The following is a 21,462-nucleotide window of genomic DNA, read 5'->3' on the forward strand; positions in this document are numbered from 1 at the left end:
AGCACTGGCCCCGGGCGCAGGGTCTGCTGCAGGATTCTTGGTAGAGAGCCAGGCTGAGCTGTGTGAGCAGCCAGATGCTTGATTGGACCAGGCGGGATTGCATAGGAAGAATTTCTCAAAAAGAAAAAGAAAAGAGAGATAATCAGGGGCTAGTTAAGAGAATTCTCCACAGCCCCTCCCCCCTCAGCCCCTGGACTGTGAACGGGGGATAAGCAGCCCCAGTGCTCACCTGAAGCCCAGTTGCGGGCACCCAGATCAGCGGACTGGGGGCCCACAACTGAAACCCCAGCTGGCCACCCATACCTGAGACCACGGCGGGGCGCCCACACCTGAATACCCACACCTGAAACCTCGGTGCGCACTGGGAGCAGAGGCTAGCTGCCCCAAGCACAGGCAGAGAGCGGCAGACCGACCAGGCGCGCGCACGACTCACACCCAAAGCAGCAGAAAGACTGGCCGGGCGTGACTAGGTCCCAAAACTGCAGACCCGCCTGCCCCACGCAACTTAGTCCCAAAGCGGCTGGTCCCGCCCCGGCCGTGGGTGCGACTTAGGATCAAAGCAGCGAAAAGACGGCTGTGGGCGACCCAGGCACAAAGCAGCAGATCCGCTGATCAAAAGCCTGGCTGCCTGCCAGGGACCACACCTAAAAGCGCCGGTTCTGAACAACTCCTACGGTTCTGAACAACTCCTACGTAGCCCCTGCGCACACAGCCGTGCAGGGCCTACTGGCTCTCTAGGAGGAAGGCAGAACACCCAGAAGAGGGGAGCTGCAGGGCTAGGGGAGATTGCATTCCCCGGAAAGACTCCACCCAGTAGGGGGTTGAACTACCCCATAGCAGCACCAAGAGCCCCTAGCATCTAAGACAGCAAAGAGCAAGAAGGGGGAGTGTGAGTTGCCCCTAACTGGTGCAACTCAAGGACAGCACAACTGGTGAACTAAAGGCCTAGTGGGGAGCAGAAGGACACTGAGGACCTGGACTGCAGGCTGAAAACAGCGAACTCAGGAAGGGAGAAAAGTGAAACCAATCCTTTCAACCACCCCCTCCCGTTCCAAGACAGGAAGACCAGCAGAACTAACCTGACCTGTTTAAAGCCAGCAAAAGACATTTCTTTTTTCCCTTTCCTCCTTTCCCCCTGAATTCCTTCTTCCATTCTGTCCTTCTTTCTTTTTTTATTCCTTCTTTCTTCCATCCTTTACCTTTTTTATTCCTTCTTCCTGCCTTCTTTTATTCTTTTGTTTTAACTTTTGTTAAAATTACCTCTTATCTTGCCTCCGATCTTTCTTTATTCCTTCTCCCTTCCTTCGTTTCCTTTTCTATTCCCTTTTTCCCTCCTTTCATTCTTTATCCTCCCCCCCCCTTTCTCTTTTTCCCACAGGTGAGACAATAAAACCTGGAGGGCTGAAAAGACCAGAGTTAGACCGTGTTACACCCATAAACATCAGCTCAAGACCAGTGAGCACAGGAGACTAAGAAGATAGCACCAATGAATCCCACTGGCATTCTACCATAGAAGTTCATACCATAACCACAGGGAGTCAGAATAGATCAATCTAACAAGCAGAGGCTAACAAGAAGAGTCTCACAAACAATGGGAAGACAAAGAAACAATCCCCAAATGAAAGGAAAGGAGGAAGCATCAGAAAGAATGCTAACTGAAGAAGAGGCAACTGAAGTATCAGATACTGAGTTCAAAGCAATGGTTATCAGGAAGCTCACTGAGCTCACTGAGCTCACAGAGAACTACAAGAAACTACAGGGAAACTACAATGAACTCACTACAAACTATATTAATATGAAAAGGAAAACAGAAATGATCAACAAGGACCAAGAGGAAACGAAGAATACAATTTCTGAACTAAAGAACACAGTAGAAGGAATGAAAAGCAGACTTCATGAAGCAGAGGATCGGATCAGCGAGCTGGAAGACAAAGTAGAAAAAAACACCCAGAAAGAGCAAGAAAAGGAAAAGAGGCTCAGAAAAAATGAAGACGGATTAAGGGAAATGCAGCACACCATGAAACGAAATATCTGTATAGTAAGGATACCAGAAGGAGAAGAAGAAGAGCAAGGGATAGAAGCCCTGATTGAAAAAGTAATGATGGAAAATTTCCCTAATCTGATCAGAGAGAAAGTCACCCAAATCCAGGAAACACAGAGAGTCCCAAACAACAGGAACCCAAAGAGGCCCACTGCAAGACACATCATAGTTAAAGTGGCAAAATTCCAAGACAAAGAGAGGGTATTAAAGGCAACCAGGGAGAAACAGGAAGTAACATACAAGGGAGCCCCAATAAGGTTAGCAACCGACTTCTCAATGGAAACACTCCAAGCCAGAACAGAATGGCAAAAAATATTCCAGGAAATGAGAAACAGAGGCCTGCTACCAAGACTACTTTACCCAGCAAGGCTCTCAATCAAGATAGAAGGCCAAATAAAGAGTTTCCCAGACAAAAGAAGTCTAAAAGAATACACTTCCACCAAACCAGCTCTGCAAGAGATGCTAAAGGGACTGCTTTAAGGAAAGGAAGGAAAAGAGAAAGACAGAGGAACACAGGTAGGAAAAAATGGCAATGAATAACTACCTATTGATAATAACCTTAAACGTAAATGGATTAAATGCTCCAATCAAAAGACATAGAATAGCTGAATGGATAAGAAAACATGACCCACACATAAGCTGCCTACAAGAGACCCATCTCAGGACAAAAGACCTACACAGCCTGAAAGTGAAGGGCTAGAAACAAATTTTCCAAGCAAACGGACAGGAAAAAAAAGCAGGGGTAGCAATACTCATATCAGACAAAATAGACTTCCAAAGAAGGGCCATAAAGAGAGACCCAGAAGGTCACTTCATAATACTCAAAGGAAGAATCCACCAAGAAGACAGAAACATTGTAAATATATATGCACCCAACATAGGAGCACCCAAATACATAAAGAAAATCTTGGAGGATTTCAAGAAAGATATTGACAGATTGACAGCAACACAATTATAGTAGCGGAATTTAACACCCCACTCTCAAAAATTGACAGATCTTCCAAACAAAATATCAAGAAGGATATTGTGTCACTTAACAATACCCTAGAGGAAATGGACTTAACTGATATATATAGAGCTTTTCATCCCAAGCAAGAACAATACACATTTTTTCAAGTGTACATGGAACTTTTTCAAAGATAGACCACATGATAGGACACAAAGCAAACCTCAACAAATTCAAGAAAACTGAAATCATATCAAGCATTTTCTCTAACCACAAGGGTCTGAAGCTAGAAACCAACCCCAAAGGAAAAAACCCAAAACACTCAAAATCATGGAGACTGAATAGCATGCTATTAAACAATCAATGGGTCAAGAATGAGATTAGGGAAGAAATCAAAAACTTTCTGGAAACAAATGAAAATGAACTCACAATAACCCAAAACCTATGGGACACAGCAAAGGCAGTCCTGAGAGGGAAGTTCATAGCAATACAGGCCTACCTTAAAAAGATAGAAACATTTCAAACAAACAACCTAACCCTACGCCTACAGGAACTGGAGGAACAACAACACAGACAGCCCAGAGCAAGCAGAAGGAAGGAAATAACCAAGATCAGAGCAGAGTTAAATGACACAGAGACTAAAAGCACAATTCTAAGGATCAATGAATCCAGGAGCTGGTTCTTTGAAAAGATAAACAAAATCGACAAGCCTTTAAGTAGGCTCATCAAGAAAAAAAGAGAGAGGACCCAAATAAACACAATTAGAAATGAAGGAGGACAGATTACAACTGATACCACAGAAATACAAAGGATTGTAAGAAATTACTAGAAGGAACTGTATGCCAAGAAATTTGAAAACCTAGGTGAAATGGACACATTTCTAGAAAAATATAATCTTCCAAAACTGAATGAAGAAGAACCAGAAAACCTGAACAGACCAATAACATCAGACGAAATTGAAGCAGTCATCAAGAAACTCCCATCACACAAAAGCCCTGGACCAGATGGTTTCACAGGAGATTTCTACAAAGCATTTAAGGAAGAGCTAACCCCTATACTTCACAGACTATGCGAAAAAATCCAAACTGATGGAAGACTCCCAAACTCTTTTTATGAAGCCAACATCATCCTAATCCCAAAACCAGATAAAGACACAACGAAGAAAGAAAACTTCAGGCCAATATCGCTGATGAACATAGACGCTAAAATTCTCAACAAAATATTGGCAAACTGCATCCAGTATTACATTAAAAAGATCATCCACCATGACCAAGTGGGATTCATCCCAGGGATGCAAGGATGGTACAATATTTGCAAATCAATAAACATAATACATCACATAAACAACAGCAAAGACAAAAATCACATGATCATATCAATAGATGCAGAAAAGGCATTTGATAAGGTACAGCACCCATTTCTGATAAAAACACTCAGCAAAGTGGGAATAAAGGGAGCAGTTCTCAACAAAATAAAGGCCATATATGAGAGACCTACAGCCCACATCATACTCAATGGACAAAAACTTAGAGCTTTCCCACTAAGATCAGGGAAAAGACAAGGATTCCCTCTCTCACCACTCTTATTCAACATAGTATTGGAAGTCCTAGCCACAGCAATCAGACAAGAAGAAGAAATAAAAGACATCCAAATTGGAAAAGAGGAAATGAAACCGTCAGTGTTTGCAGATGACATGACAGTGTACATGGAAAATCCTATAGACTCCACCAAAAAACTACTTGACCTACTAAATGAATTTGGCAAAACAGCTGGATACAAAGTCAATACTCAGAAATCAAAGGCATTCCTGTACACCAACAACAAAACTGCAGAAACAGAAATCAGGAAAAAAATCTCATTTGATATAGAAACAAGAAAAATAAAGTACCTAGGAATCAACCTAATGAAGGAGGTAAAAGGACCTGTACTGAGAAAACTACACAACACTGAACAAAGAAATTAAGGAAGACACAAACAAATGGCGGCATGTACCATGCTCATGGATTGGAAGAATTAACATCATCAAAATGGCCATAGTACCCAAAGCAATTTAGAGATTCAATGCAATCCCTATTAGAGTACCCATGACATATTTCACAGATATAGAACAAACAGTTCAGAAATTTATATGGAACCATAAACAACCCCGAACAGCTGCAGCAATTTTGAGAAAGAAAAACAAAGCAGGAGGGATCACAATACCTGATACCAAACTGTATTACAAGGCCACTGTAATCAAAACAGCCTGCTACCGGCATAAAAACAGGCACACAGACCAATGGAACAGAACAGAGAGCCCAGAAATAAACTGAAGTCTATACGGTCAATTAATATTTGACCAAGGAGGCAGGAGCATAAAATGGAGCAAAAACAGCCTCTTCAGCAGATGGCATTGGGATATTTGGACCACTACATGCAAAAAAATGAAACTCGATCACCAACTTACGCCATACACAAAAATAAACTCAAGATGGATAAAAGACTTAAATATAAGTCGTAACACCATAAAAGTCCTTGAGGAAAACATTGGCAGGCAATTTTCAGACATTCCACGCAGCAAGATTCTCACAGACACATCCCCTAAAGCAAGGGACATAAAGGAAAGAATAAACAAATGGGACCTCATCAAAATAAAAAGCTTCTGCATGCCTAAAGAAAACAGCACCAAATTACAAAGAGAACCAACAGTATGGGAAAACATATTTGCTAATGATACCTCAGACAAGGGCCTGATCTCCAAAATATATAAAGAACTCACACAACTCCATTCCAGGAAGACAAACAACCCAATTAAAAAATGGGCAAAGACTTGAACAGACACTTCTCCAAGGAAGACATACAGAGGGCCCAGAGACATATGAAAAGATGCTCAGCATCACTAGCCATCAGAGAGATGCAAATTAAAACCACAATGAGGTACCATCTCACACCAGTCAGAGTGGCCAGCATAAACAAATCCACAAACAAATGTTGGAGAGTATGCGGAGAAAAGGGAACCCTAGTGCACTGTTGGTGGGAATGCAGAGTGGTGAGGCCACTGTGGAAAACAGTATGGACTTTCCTCGGAAAACTAAAAATGGAACTGCCCTTTGACCCAGCAATTCCGCTGCTGGGATTATACCCTAAGAACCCTGAAACACCAATCCAAAAGAACCTGTGCACCCCAATGTTCGTAGCAGCACAATTTACAATAGTCAAGTACTGGAAGCAACCTAAGTGCCCATCAGCAAACGAGTGGATCCAAAAACTATGGTACATTTACACAATGGAATTCTATGTAGCAGAGAGAAAGAAGGAGCCTATACCCTTTGCAACAGGATGGATGGAACTGGAGAGCATTATGTTAAGTGAAATTACCCAGACGGTGAGGGACAAATATCATATGATCTCACCTTTAACTGGAACATAATAAATAGAAGAAAAAAGGAAACAAAATATAACCAGAGACATTGAAGTTAAGAACAATCTAACAATAACCAGCGGGGAGTGGGGAGGGGACAGTGAGGAGAGGGGATTACAGGAACTACTTTAAAGAACACATGGACCAAATCAAGGAGGAGGGTGGGGGAGGGAGGGGGGTTCGGCTGGTGTGGGGTGGAGGGATTGGGAGAAATGGCACCGAACTGTAATTGAATAACAATAAAAAATTTTGTAAAAATAATGTTAAAAAGCAAAAAAAAAAAAAATTGGTGATGAACGTTATAAAATCAAGATAAAATTAAATTAAATTGTGAATTTTTTAAGATATTAGTAATGTTGAAATTAGAGAGCTAATACTGGATACAACTTTAAATGACAGTACAAATAACTGTAACTTTGGAACTGTAATTTTAGAAATTTGTTTTCCAAGAGCATGAAACTAACCTTGGTTCCCTATACAGCCAATTTTTATACTCCTTGGAATGCATGCATTCTAGAGGAAGACTAAAGGGCAGCAGCCAAAATGATTACATTTCCACTTGAGTCATAAAGCATTGTTTTAATGGGCTTTTCTTAGAATGGACACAAGCTGAAGATCAAGAACCAAAGCCTCTAGTGGGAAGTTGTGCTTAATTTGTTGGACCTTGAGGTCATCTCTGGCCAAATTAGCATCAGCCAGTCATGAAGAAAGAGACTCTCCCCAAATGTGATTTCCTAAGGCCACAACCTAGAGGAGGGATCACAGTTAAACAATTCACTCCTTGAAAAGAGAGAACAGGCATCAGTTGTATCCAATGAAGGGAGACACTGACCAGGAGTACCCTGGACACTTTCTGTGTCTAGCCCAGTTCGTTTTTCTTTCCCTCAGTGGATGGTTTTGGCACCTTGAAACAGTCATCCTTTGATAGATGACAGGATAAAGAAGATGTGGTACATATAAACAATGGAATACTACTCAGCCATAAGATGAAATACTGCCATTTGCAACAACTTGATGGATCTTGAGAATATCATGTTAAACGAAATAAGGCAGAAAAAGTTAAGAACCGTATGATTTCACTCATGTGGGATATAAAAGTGAAAGCAACAAATGAATAAACAAGAAAAACAAACAAAAACTCATAGATACAGACAACAGAATGGTGGTTATCAGAAGGAAAGAGGTAGGGGTAGTAAAGGGTAAAGAGGATCAAATATTCGGTGACAGAAGAAAATTTGACTTTGGGGGGTGGGTACACAATGCAATATACAGGTCAAGTATCATAGAAATGTACACTTGAAACCTATATATTCGTATTAACCAATGTCACCCCAATGAATTTTTTTTAAATGATTGTATAATCATAGGTCTATTTCTAGTTTTTTTTATTAATTTGATTCTTATGCCACTACCGAACTATATCAGTGTCCTTGGGCTGCTATAACCTAGCACCACAAACTGGGTGGCTTAACACAACAAAAAATTATTTTCTCACAGTTTTGGAGGCCAGAAGTCTGAAGTCAAGGTGTTGGCAGAATCATGCTCCCACTGATTCTGAGCTCTAGAGAAGACTCCTTTCTTGCCCCTTCGTAACCTGTGACTACCAGCAATCCTTGAGGTTCCCTGGCTTATGGATGCTTTCAACAAACAGTAGCTACTATCATGATGATGATGTATTATTTTACCCTCTGCCTTAACATTTAACTATAGTTAAGCCATTAATTATGCATCAAAACTTAGTTCACATCTCCCTGAGGCTTTCCCTGATTTTCCTAATTGTTCCTTCCTCTGTCATAGGCATGCACCTGGACTGCTGTAGCACTTATCATGGTTTATTATAATTATTTATTTACGTTTGTCTACTTGCCTTCTCTAGTCTATGAAGCACTGCAAAAGCAGGGATTGCATTTTACATATCTTGCACTCCCGTACCAAGCAGAGTACCTAATACTCACTATTACTTGCTGAATAAAGTTAATAAAAATAAAAAGCATTACATTTCATCCTGGAAGTGCCCCTGTAAAGTAAAATGCATAAGGATATCTGGAGAAACTAAAGATCAAAAAAGGTAAAGCAATTTCTCATATTCAAACCTAGTGGTATACATTGGGATAAGATGGCAGGGGGTTTCTTCCCTGGTTCACAAGGATGAGTATTTTAGAATACAGAGCACTGGCCAAGAGACTGGAAAACTAGTTAGAGGCCCAGATCTGCACTGACTCTCTGTATTAACACAGAGAAATCCCTGAATTCTTTATTTCTTCATCCATAAAGATATTCTATCTTTATTTAATTTATGGAGTTATGAAGGCTCAGATATAACTGTATTTTATGAATTCTAAAGCTCCATATATAAACACGAAGTATTATTATCTAATGTGCCAGTATTTTACAACCTTTCTGGAGCCTCCTCCTTCTTTCATCACCCCCACATCAATTACCTGCCAAGTCCTATTGATTGTCCCAGCAGAGCCTTACATATTCATTAGCTGTTTTTAATCACTATCAAATTACCTTGCCTCAGCTCCTCACCAATCTCTCCAAGATTACTACAGTAATCTAGCTGCTGCCCTGCTGTTAGCCCACCTTCAGTTTCTGCTCCAGTATACCCTGGGGTGTCCTTTCTCCACTTGAAAGATTTCAATGGCTTTTCATTGCCTTTTCAATACAGTACTAACTCTGTGAACTAATAAAGCTATCTGGTTCTAGATGCTTGTCTACTATTCTAAGTATACACACACACACATACTACCTTCTGAGCATTTTACATACTAGACAACTCAGCAATTTATTCTTTTCTAGCACCTTACCTGTATTTCCACAGAGACAACTTGCACTATGCCTGGAATATCGTTCCTACTTAGCTCTAAAACTTACCTAACCTTTTAATGTCTTGCTCAAGCAACAGGTTGCTTCAAAGGCTATCCAAATTGACATACTAGCTAGAATGTAACTCTGTTGGAATTTATCTGTTACTTCTTTTCACAAGACAATTAAGACTTCCTGCTTTAAACAGTGTGATGCTTGTAGGGGAGGGAGGGTGGTGGGTGGAGGTGGAAGAGGTATAAGGTGGATAACAAATGGTAATGGAAAAAAATACAATAAAAAATAACCACAAAAAAAAGAATTCCAGCTTTATGTCGTAGTTATTTACAGATATGTCTTCTAGTGCTTACTAGAAGCTCTGCTGAGATGAAATTTATGTTAATTTACTACATCTACAACAGTGATGTTCATACAATTTCTATCACAGTAAGGTAATTTTGCAAAGCTCCTACTCTTTCTCCTCTCTACTGCCTATCAGAATCTCTATAGGCTTAGGGCAAATACTAGGATTTGTTTGTTTTAAAGATTTTATTTATTCATTCTTTTTAGAGAGACGGGAGGGAGGGACAAAGAGAGAAAGAGAAACATTGATGTGTGAGAGAAACATCAACTGGTTGCCTCTTACACAACCCCAACTGGGGACCTGGCCTGCAACCCAGGCATGTACCCTGACTGGGAACTGAACCAGTGACCTTTTGGTTCATAGGCTGATGCTTAATCCACTGAGCCACATCAGCCAGGGCATTTGTTTCTCAAAGAAAAGTTAAGTTAACCTGCATATGGACTGAGCTTTCTATAAAATACCTTAAACTTACTAGAGCTACATCTAGAGCTCCAAGTCCAACAGACAGGTTCATATTTCAAAAATTAAAAAGAAATAGCGTTCTAAGTCAGAAGTATTAAGATCTTTCAGATTCACCTATTCTTCAGGCATGTTTTCAGACTAAAAAAATTAAACATTAGACAAAAAAAAAAACAAACCAATTATAGTACTAGATTATGTAAGGGTAACAAAATCAACTGGAGAAAGTGAATGTTTCTAACATTTACCATATTTTTTCAGACTATAACATGCACCTTTCCCCCAAATTTGGGGGGGGGGGGTGTCTTATAGTCCGAATGTAACTTACCTGGCTCGCTTGGTGGGGGGAGACATTATGTTATTTATGTTATTCAATATTTTACCACATTTTTTTCCCCCTATTTTCCTCCTCTAAAACCTAGGTGCATCTTATGGTCTTAAAAAATACAGTATCTGTTCACAACTCAGGCTGATACTTTGAAGAGAATGTGACAGCTTACAAGAAAACAAACTCACTCATTCACTGTAATCTCTGAAGACTCATGCAAGTTTGACAGGGCAACCACAGAGTGATCTCTCATGTGCATCACCCATGACAATTATGACTTTAATAAAAATGTTCTCTAAATTTTAATCGCTTCTCGGCCTTTTGGCTAAGATCAAATGTAGTATCTGTTCTTATCAAATTTTAATAAAGTCCAATTGGTTTTCAGAAAATAGCTAGACTAATATTTTCATATTTAAGAAGGCGTATTTCCCAAATTATTTAACTAATTTGTGGACCTAAATAAAATTGTCCAGAAATTGTATCTTCTGACGTCAAAAATGGTACAAAATGAATGTGGTACCAAGAGCAAGGTGATATGACAGGCTGAGTGCTAAAAGGTCAGCAGTTATGACACAGGAAAAAAGACTATGCTGAGAAGCCTTCCTGCCTCTTCATCCTCTTTTGGCTTGGTTTGATTTTCATCTTCAAATAGCTATTAAGAGTTTTCCTATGAATTTTCAAAGTCCTATGACTCAATCTGAGAAGAAATGATAAAAATCACAGCTCATTATAAGCATCTGAAGTAATTTTAAGGAAAACACAAAAGAGCCTTTAAAGCAGGGGTGTCAAACTCATTTTCATTGGGGGCCACATCAGCCTTGCAATTGCCTTCAAAGGGCCGAATGTAATTTTAGGACTGTATAAATGTAACTACTCCTTAACTAGAGGCAAAGAGTTGGCGCTGCCACCTGGTAGAAACAAGGTGGAGGGCCAGATTGTGTTTGCCACCTGTGCTTTAAAGTATTTGTCCTGTAACTCACACTGGAAATAATCTTTGTCATTATATTATTTTGATAGTTGTTTAATATGGGATAAATCAGGCTCCTATAGATACTTCCTCATCACCGGTTGCCAGTGAAGGAGGAAAAAGAAAAATGAAAATTAAGCCCTGGCTGGTGTGACTCAGTGGATTGAGTGCCAGTCTGCATATCAAACGGTTGTCAGCTCGATTCTGGGCACAAGTCGGGTTGTGGGCTTAGTCCCTGGTTGGACCATGTGCGAGAGTCAAATAATCGATGCTTCTCTCTCACATCAATGTTTCTTTCCCTCTCTTCCTCCCTCCCTCTCCCTCTAAGAATAAATACATATTTTTTTTAAAAGGAGTGATGTAATGGAATCTCCTTTTATTAGTAATTCCCTATCCCATAGCCAAGATCTTATTAGTCAGTAGTAGAAGAGGAGAGAAGAATGAAGTGAAAAAGCCCTCCTGCTAATCCTTACCACAACTCCATATCCAATCTCTCCCAATTTAATTTTGTTTCTCATGATATAACTCTCCATTAGTTTCTCACTTCATTCAGAAAACAAGCCATCAGTGGCTTAAAATTTAAAGACTTTTATAAATTTTACAAAATTTACAAAATTTTGTAATTTTGTAGTACAGCAAGGAGTACTGTGATAGGAGTATAGCATGTACTCCTAAATCCAAGTAATTAACAACTAATATCAGAACACAAGCAATTTAGGAAGAGTATCTTCAATTCTTGAGAGAAAATCGCATTTAATCAAACAGCCACACCATTTCCTACACAAATTTCATTAGAATATACATGAAGAACAGAATTATATAGTTTTATGAAACATGAAAAAAAAACCCATGAAGGAAGCTCTTCTCTAAACAGTATTTACTGATAATCATTATCTTTTTTTCATGCTAATAGCAAAATTCACAAATCATTCTTACCTTAGAAAGTACAAAACATAATAATACACCCTCATTATTTGCTGTCCCCAAAGAAGAACATACTTCTCAATACTGTTATGATACATGATTATCTTTAGGTAATAATCCCACCCCAGCATAAGATACTCTGACAGGTCTTTCACATCTCTCTTCCTATTACTGTATGACTACATGGCCAAACCACCAATTACTTTAGCAAACACCACCAAATCCCAATGCTATTACATACAAGCCAACAGGTATTTACAATGTCATACAGTCACACTATTATTCATCTTTTATAGACAGGCAATCAAACTCAACATGACAAGATTTCAGATACATAGATAATAGTAATGTAAGTCTTATAGTCCTAGAGGCAAAATGGACTTAATTTGTCCAAGAAATGTAAGTGAGCAAAAACTTCAGGCTTTTAATATAGTTTATATTTTTCAATTAGTAAGAATATTTTTGAAATATAAGAAATACTTTACTTATTTTTACTTTTAAGTAATTTTTAAGATTATTCCATGATAGCTTCTTGCATTCACACCACTAGGAAAATAATTTGCCATATAAATCAAGTAATGTGCACACATACATTATAGTTCTTAATTCTTAATTTAATTATTAAATTATTCACTATGAATTAATAATCAATATTACGGTCCAAACTTCACTTCCGTTAATAAGGTGGAAACAAAAGTAATTTTCCTGAAAGGTTTGAGGGCACTCCCTGGTGGCAGATCTCTTTAGAGAAAAAATAAAACTGCATTAGTAATTAAAAGAAATGCTATTACAATGAAAATAAGTTTTTAAAAAGTTGACCAAGTTCTGCTCAGCAACTCAATTATTTCAGGTAACAGCCAATCTAGAAAAAAGTTCAAAATATGACCAAAGAAGATTGATGTATCTGTGAAGTTCCCCGTGAGGAAATCTGACCAGCGGCAGCTTCTAGGGAGCAAAAATAGCAAGATGTCAAAACAAAAGGAACATTAGAGATGACCTAGCACAGTGCATAACAAAATTTTTACACTGTCCAAGATGGTAACCACCAGCCAATATATTTATTTTACTTTCTTTCAATTTAAATAGCCATATATGGCTACTGGCTCCTGTATGGACAACACAGATTTAGTTCTACTTGCTACTCTACTCCATTCCAACAAAAGTCACCACAGTGTTCCAAAGAAGATCCAAAGGTTCCCAGATATACATATGACTAGATGGTACAAATACATAAGGTTAAATCTGCATCTTTTTTGGCAGGACTTTTAAATGCACCTAATTTTATTCAACTACCTTGGGCTAGTTTCGGAAACTGCAATTCATTTTAAAATTCAATTCAAATATTCCTTCTAAAATAATTTTGGCTTTATAGCCTATATAAAATGAAGGCATGTGACTGACAGGTGATACAGCATTTACCTACATCAAAAAATAAACAAAGAAACATGTTAAGAGCTCAGGCTCAGTCCTAGCTGGTGTGGCTCAGTTGGTTTGAGCATCATCCCATAGTCCCCATAACAGAAAGGTTGTTGGTTTGATTTCCAGTCAGGGCACACACTGAGTTTGTGCATTTGATCCCTGGTCCAGGCACATGTGATCCCCAGTCCAGGCAAGGAAAGCAACAATGCTTCTCTCTCCTAATAATGCTTCTCTATCTCCCTCTCACTCTAAAAGCAATTTTAAAAAAAGTCCTCAGGTGAGGGTTTAAAAAAAAAAAAAAAAAAAAAAAGGGAAGTCAGGTTCAATCTATGACCTGGTTCATTAATTCTTTTTTTATAAGGAGAGAATAAAAAGGTAAAAGGGTAAATGGGTCCCTGAACTGTGGATTAGTTGAGCTCAGGAATCTAAGAGACCAGCCCAGCAGGTCCAGCCTCTACTTTATACTCAACAATAGTATGTTGCTATTTAGTTCAAGCACATATTTGAGTACCCACTTTCCCCAGGATCTCATATTGAGCACTGTGAGGAATAAACACAAAGGCAAACGATACAAGGTCTATGTCCTCTAGAAACATACTACTTTTGAAAGTAAAAATGCCATGTAAAGAGCCACGAGGATTATGTGTACCTGCCTTACATTTTATCTTTGCTGCTGATCTGAAATGGTCAACCATCGCCACACTAATAAGAGACTGGGGGGAGGCGGGGGCGGGGAATGAAAACAACTATACTTGAACAACAATAAAAAAAAGAGAGAGAGAGAGACTGTGGCTTCAGACCCGCACGTTTCTGTGCTGATCTACTTTCCTTGAATACCTTAAAGTTAGTTTTTGAAACAATTAAGAAATATCAACTATAAGCTAGAAAACACTAAGATGCCCAAAGAAGTTCAGCCTCATGAAGGATGTAGAGATTTTATTGACAGATCATGCATTCTGTAGCAAGTGCATGGAGGCATTCACAAGTATTGCTGTGAGCACAGAGAGTTTTCAGTAGAGGTTGGAACGACACAAAAGAGTTATGGAAAAGATGAAGACTGAATTGAGCTTGGAAAAATGAATTAAGGGCAAGCAAACAGCATGTCAAAGAACCACAAGCAATTCAGATTCATTAGAATATCAAGTTTTCAGAAGGAAAGTGGCAAGACATGATGCTTGAGAAGTGGGCAGAAGCAAAGCCATGGAATACCATAAATATCATCTAATAGATATGAAAATACATGAGGTGTCACATAATGTTTGAGGATATATACTTCACCCAGCTTACTGTAGGTGAACAGCTTGAAGGATGTGTTTGAAGGGAGCAACACTGAACAGTATTACAGCATGAATTAGAAAAGTGAAACAGAAATAAAGGTGAGACTTGAGAAGTATTTTGGAAATTATTGTGTCTTTATATAAGAAGCTGTCAGAGAGAAAGAGATGAAGACAAAAGATTTAGATGTATCGCAACTTATGTTTACGTATTTTATCCACCTTGACTTTATTTTTGTGCATGATGTCAGTTGGTGGTCGAGTTTATTTTTTTGCATGTAGCTCTCCAGGTCTCCCAACACCATTTGTTAAAGAGACTATTTTTACTCCATTTTATGCTCCTGGCCCCTTTGTCAAATATTAATTGATCACAGAGACTTGGGTTTATTTCTAGGTTCTCTATTCTGTTCCATTGATCTATGTTTCTGCTCTTATGTCAGTACCAGACTGTTTTAATTACAGCGGCCTTATAATATAGTTTGATGTCAGGTATGGTGATCCCTCCAACTTTGTTCTTCTTTCTCAAACTTGCTGTGGCTAACAGCATGGAATTTCCTTAGAAAACTAAAAATGGAACTGCCCTTTGATCCAGCAATTCCACTGCTGGGATTATACCCAAAGAATTCCAAAACATCAATTCGAAAGAACCTAATCACCCCAGTGTTCATAGCAGCACAATTTACAACAGCCAAGTGTTGGAAGCAACCTAAGTGCCCATCAGTAAATGAGTGGATCAAAAAACTGTGGTACACTTACACAATGGAATACTACGCAGCAGAAAGAAGGAGCTCTTACTCTTTGCTACAGCACCAATGGATCTGGAGAGCATTATGCTAAGTGAAATAAGCCAGGTGAAAGTCAAATATCATATGATCTTACCTATAAGTGGAACCTAATCAACAAAACAAAGAAGCAAGCAAAATATAACCAGAGACATTAAAATAAAGAACAAACTGACAGTAACCAGAGGGGAGGGGGAAGAGAGATTATGGGGGAAAACAGGGGAAGGGTCAAGGAACCTCTATAAAGGATACATGGAGGAGTTCCGGTCAAGATGGAGGCCTAGGTAGAAACCCTTCACTTCCTCGCACAACCAAAAGAAGGATAACAACCAATCTAAAATCAATAAACCACCAAAAGCACCAGAAAATCAAACTGCATGGAACTCCAACAACCAAGGAATTACAGAAAAAATCAAACAGAACCACCAGAACAGTAAGGCAATTGACAACGCAGGCCACCCAGAAAAACTGCAGGGACAGGGCAGCCTTAGGGGTGGGGCTGGGTGCCTAGCTCCCTGGCTGCGTGGGAGGGGCTGACTTAAAGGGCAAACTGAGACCCAGAGCTGACTGTGGTATACAGCTGGGCTTGCTGTAGTGGGAGATACCCCGAGGCTCACAGGAGAGTTTGATGAAAAGTGCATCAGACACAAGCTGGCAAGCTGCACCTTTCCCTCTCTGGCCCCTCCCCCACAGGCAGCACCGCAGGGCAGCAAAGAGGGTTGCCCAGCCTGGGTGAATACCTAAGGCCCCACCCCCCCTTACAACCTATCCGCTGTGCCAAGACAAAGAAATATGGCCCAAATGAAAGAATACAGCAAAGCCTCAGAAAGAGAACTGAGGGAGGAGGAGATCACCAACTTATCTGATGGAGAATTTAAAGCCCTGGTAATCAAACTGCTCACAGATCTGACTGAGCTTGGTCAAAAAATGAAAAAAATAAATGAAGGATACCCAAAGTGAAATAAAGCAAAATATTCAGGGAACCAACAGTGACAGGAAGGAAACCAGGACTCAAAGCAATGATTTGGAACAAAAGAAAGAAACATACATCCATCCAGAAGAAAAGGAAGAAACAAGAAACCAAAAAAATGAAGAGACACTTAGGAACCTCTGGGACAACTTGAAACATTCCAATATCCAAATTATAGAGGTGCCAGAAGGAAAACAACAGCAAGAAGTTGAAAACTTATTTGAACAAACAATGAAAGAAAACTTCCCCAATCTGGCAAAGGAAAGAGACTTCCAGGAAATCCAAGAAGCTCAGAGAGTCCCAAAGAAGTGGGACCCAAAGAGGAACACACCAAGGCACATCATCATTAAGTTACCCAAGATTAAAGATAAGGAGAGAATCCTAAAAGAAGCCAGAGAAAAGGAGACAGTTACCTACAAAGGAGTTCCCATTAGACTATCAGCTGATTTCTCAAAAGAAAACTTGCAGGAGAGAAGGGGCTGGAAAGAAGTATTTGAAGTCATAAAAGGCAAGGGCCTACATCCAAGATTACTTTATCCAAGATTACAAAGCTTTCATTTAAAATGGAAGGGTAGATAAGTGCTTCCCAGATAAGGTCAAGTTAAAGGAGTTCATCATCACCAAGCCATTATTACATGAAACATTAAAGGGACTTCTCTAAGAAAAAGAAGATAAAAAATATGAACAGTAAAATGACAACAAACTCACTAACAAATGAACCTAAAAGAAAAGAAAAAAACAACAAAAACAAAAAGTATGCAAACAACCAGAACAGGAACAGAATCAGAGAAATGGACATCACAGGAGCGATTTCAGTGGGGAAGGGAAAGGGAAGAATAGGGGGGAAAAGGTACAGAGAAGAAGCAGCAAAATTAGTAGGTATAAAATAGACAGGGAGAGAGAAAAAATGTTATAGGAAACAGAGGACTCAAAGAACTTTATGTGCAACCCATGGACATGAACTATGGGGGGAAATGCTGGAGGTTTGGGGGGCAGGGTGAGAGGGTATAAAGAGGGCAAAATTGGAAAAACTGTAATAGCATAATCAATAAAAAATACTTTTTAAAAAAGGATACATGGACAAAGCCAAAGGGCATAGGATCAAGGGTAGTAGGCGGGGATGGGTGGGGCAGGGGTAGTGATAGGGGGGAAAAGGAGACAACTGTACTTGAACAATTAAAAAAAAAAAAAGATATGGATGTGCCCAGCATTAATTGGTCAAGCTCTTGACACTATGTTAAGTGATAGGACATAACAAAGAAGAAATCAGAACTTCCTTCATGAAAGAGCATGGGAAATGGACAAATAAAAAGTATTAATCAGACTTTGGGGGAAGAAGGCCAGAAAACATATGGTAACATATGTACCCTAAGCTAAGTTTGAAGAATGGAGTAAGACTAGCTTTTCTTTTGAGGTAGCAAGAGAGAGATGAAGACTATTAAAAACCTAAAATAAAGGAACTGAAAGAATTTACCTTTTTAGGTGGTCTCAAACCTCTCAATGAGGTATGAAATAGAAGCAGATGGATAGTAGAGTATGGGCAAAGATTAGAGATCAAAAGGTTCAGAACCAAAGGATAATAAAGAAACAAATAAAAGATGACAGAAAGAACCAAAGGCCAAGTTAAAATTCAATAATACAAATTCTCAGTAAAGCCTTTCAGTAAAATTTATGACTTATTTCCTGCCTTCTCCCCTCCCTTCTTCTTTTAACAAGTATAACTTACTTGTTAAGAGCAAAGGAAGCAAGTACCTGGATGCTATCAGAGTTGGAAACTATCAGATACCAAAGGTCAGGAGGAACTAGATGAAAAAGTAGACTACATGCACCAGGTTGGACAGTTAGATTTAGGAAGGCAGAAGAGAACCAATAGATTTTAATTATTTTGCAAAGTGTGTTCCACAGAACACTAGCTACAAGGGAAATCATAAGCTGTTACACACAAAGAGGTTCTGTTTATAAACAAGTGTGGGAAAAATGTTTAGTTAACCAAAACTAAGCAAGTTTCTTTACTGTAAGACTCCTCAGAATTACTCAGTAGGCGGATATAATATACAACATAATAAACTGATGATTCACTCAACTCTTTATTTACAAATATTTGAGCAACACAACCTGGGGGACAGTGGCTCAGAAAAAAAAGGAATAGAAGAAGTAGCCTTAAAAACAGAAGTTGGGGAAAGAATAGAGAGTAGAAAACTAGGAGGCTATTTAGGAAATTCAGAAGTCATAATCTTAGAGAAGGAATTTGCCCATCAAATAACCAGGTCCAATTTTTGATCACAAGTTGTCATACTGATCATAAAGTTTAATATAGTGGAGGGTCCCACATACAGACTTGAGTAAGATTAGCACATAGTTCATCAACATCAATACTAAGCAAAGTATCCCATGCAGCAATATTTTCATCAATACATCCTTTAGGGCAAGGGATATAAGGAAAAAATGAACAAATGGGACTACATCAAGCTAAAAAGCTTCTGAACAGTTAAAGAAAACATCAACAAAATGGAAAGGGAACCAACTGTATGGGAGAACATATTTGCCAATGATACCTCAGACAAGGGTTTGATCACCAAAATAAATAAAGAGCTCAAATGACCACACCAGGAAGACAAACAATCCAATTTTTAAAAAAATGGTAAAGGACCTGAACAGACACTTCTCCAAGGAGGACATACAGACAGCCCATGGACACATAAAAGGATGTTCAACATCATTAACCATTAGAGAGATGCAAATTAAAACCATGTAAGATACCACTTCACACCGGTCAGAATGGCCATCATTAACAAATCAACAAACAAGTGCTGGCAAGGTTGGGGAGTAAAGTGAACCCTAGTACACTGTTGGTAGGAATGCAGACTGGTGCAGCCACTGAGGAAAACGGCATGGAATTTCCCCCCAAAAAACTAAAGATGGAACTACCTTTTGATCCAGCAACCCCCTGGCTTGGGATAATACCCAAGAATCCTTAATCACCAATTCAAAAGAACCTATGCACCCCAATGTTCACAGCAGCATAATTTACAATAGCCAAGTGCTGGAAGCAACCTAAGTGCCCATCAGCAAATGAGTGGATCAAAAAACTATGGTACATTTACATGATGGAATACTATGCAGCAGAAAGAAAGAAGGAGCTCCTACCCTTCACAACTGAGTGGATGGAACTGGAAAGTAGTATGCTAAATGAAATAAGCCATGTGGTAAAAGACAAAGACCTAATCAACAAAACAAACAAATGAGCAAAATAGAATCGGAGAAATGGAAATAAAGAACAAACTGACTGTGAACCAGAGGGGGAGAGAAGGACAATAGGGGAAAGCAGGGGAAGGGGCAAGCCAAAGAGCACAAATAAAAGACTCATGGGCACAGACAATGAGGGGTGGGGAGGATGGACTGTGGGAGTGGCAGGGGACGGTGCAAGGGAGAGCAAAGGGGAAAAAGGCAGGACATCTGTAACTGAACAATCAGTAAATAAATAAATATATAAATAAATAAAATTCATGAGGAAAAAAATGTTGCCCAAGTTGATTGATGTCAGGGACTAAGAGGAAAAGAGGTGTTAAGGGTGGGCAGATAAGAATAGGAAAAAGTGAGATCATATGGTATCTGTCTTTCACCATCTGGCTAGGGAGGGGTGAGGGGAAAAGGCAGAAAACTGTACTTGAACAACAATTAAAAAAAAATGTAAAAAAAAAGTTATAGGAAAAGGGATATAACCAGATGGCAAAGGATTCTAAGGAACAAAGACTGTTGGATGTTGGCAGGTGCCCTCCCTAAATCAGTGCTTTTAAATAATGCCTGATCTAAGACCATTGGCCACTAAAGCCACCTGTTGCTAGAGAATTTTTCTAACCTCTTCTTTCTACCTATAAGTAAAATCTTTTAACTATTGGGCCTCCCTAACTTTAGTCAATTAGTTTCTATGATGATTCTGCCCCTTTCCCTATCCATTTCCAGATGACCTAATGTTTGGACAGTATGGTTGACTCAGTTCCTCTCCAGGTGCTAAATCAAAGGCTGGCTCTGATGGCAGGCACCACAGTGCACTAATAAAAGCTGAGACCCACATATGTAGATCTGTAGAGACCCAAAGCTTTAGATCTGTGTCAGCCCAGATCTACAAGTGTATCCTGGGTTTTCACAGATCTAGAAGAGGGTTAAATAATTCAACATTGAACAGGAATTAGCAGTAGAGGCTGAGGAGAAAAACAACTACTTTTTTTTCCCAACAAGTTCCATCTGAGAATGACAAACTGCCAACAGGAAAAGCTCCTTCAGCTAAGATAAAAAATTGTGGGACAGATACTATTCAAAGAGAGCTTTGAGAAAGATGTTAAGAGTACAGCAGTGGTTCTCAAATTTTCATGTACATCAGAATTACTTGGAGGCTTATGAAAACACAGAAGGTTAGGCCTCACCCCCAGAGTTTAATTCACTAGGTCTAGAGTATGGCAAGAGAATTTACATTCCTAACGTGTTCCCAGGTGATGCTGTTGCTGCTGGTTCAGGAACCCCACCTTAAGAACCACTGCAGCAGAGCAGGGTTTCTTGATCTTGGCACAACTGACCTTTGGGGCTGGATAATTTTGTCACAGGAAGTGTCAGACTCTTCACTGTAGAATGTTTAGTGGCATCTGTGACCTCTAGCCACCAGAAGCCAGTAGCACCTCCTTCCCATTTGTGAGAACCAAAAACGTCTCCAGGCATTCCCAAGCATCTCCTTGGAAGCAGAATCACTCACAGGTGTGAACTACCACAACAGAGTATAGTAGTTAAG

The 21,462-nt window shown here is 39.4% G+C and overlaps 1 protein-coding gene and 1 pseudogene across 4 annotated transcripts in view; one reads left to right on the forward strand and one right to left on the reverse strand.

Moving 5' to 3' along the window:
• The window catches only part of PARG (poly(ADP-ribose) glycohydrolase), a 222,384-nt gene that overhangs the window by 146,882 nt on the left and 54,040 nt on the right, over positions 1–21,462 (reverse strand). The window lies entirely within an intron of this gene.
• Positions 10,649–10,829, forward strand: LOC112305661 (U2 spliceosomal RNA; annotated as a pseudogene).

Source organism: Desmodus rotundus, chromosome 4, assembly GCF_022682495.2.
Source record: "Desmodus rotundus isolate HL8 chromosome 4, HLdesRot8A.1, whole genome shotgun sequence".
Taxonomy (NCBI): Eukaryota; Metazoa; Chordata; class Mammalia; order Chiroptera; family Phyllostomidae; genus Desmodus; species Desmodus rotundus.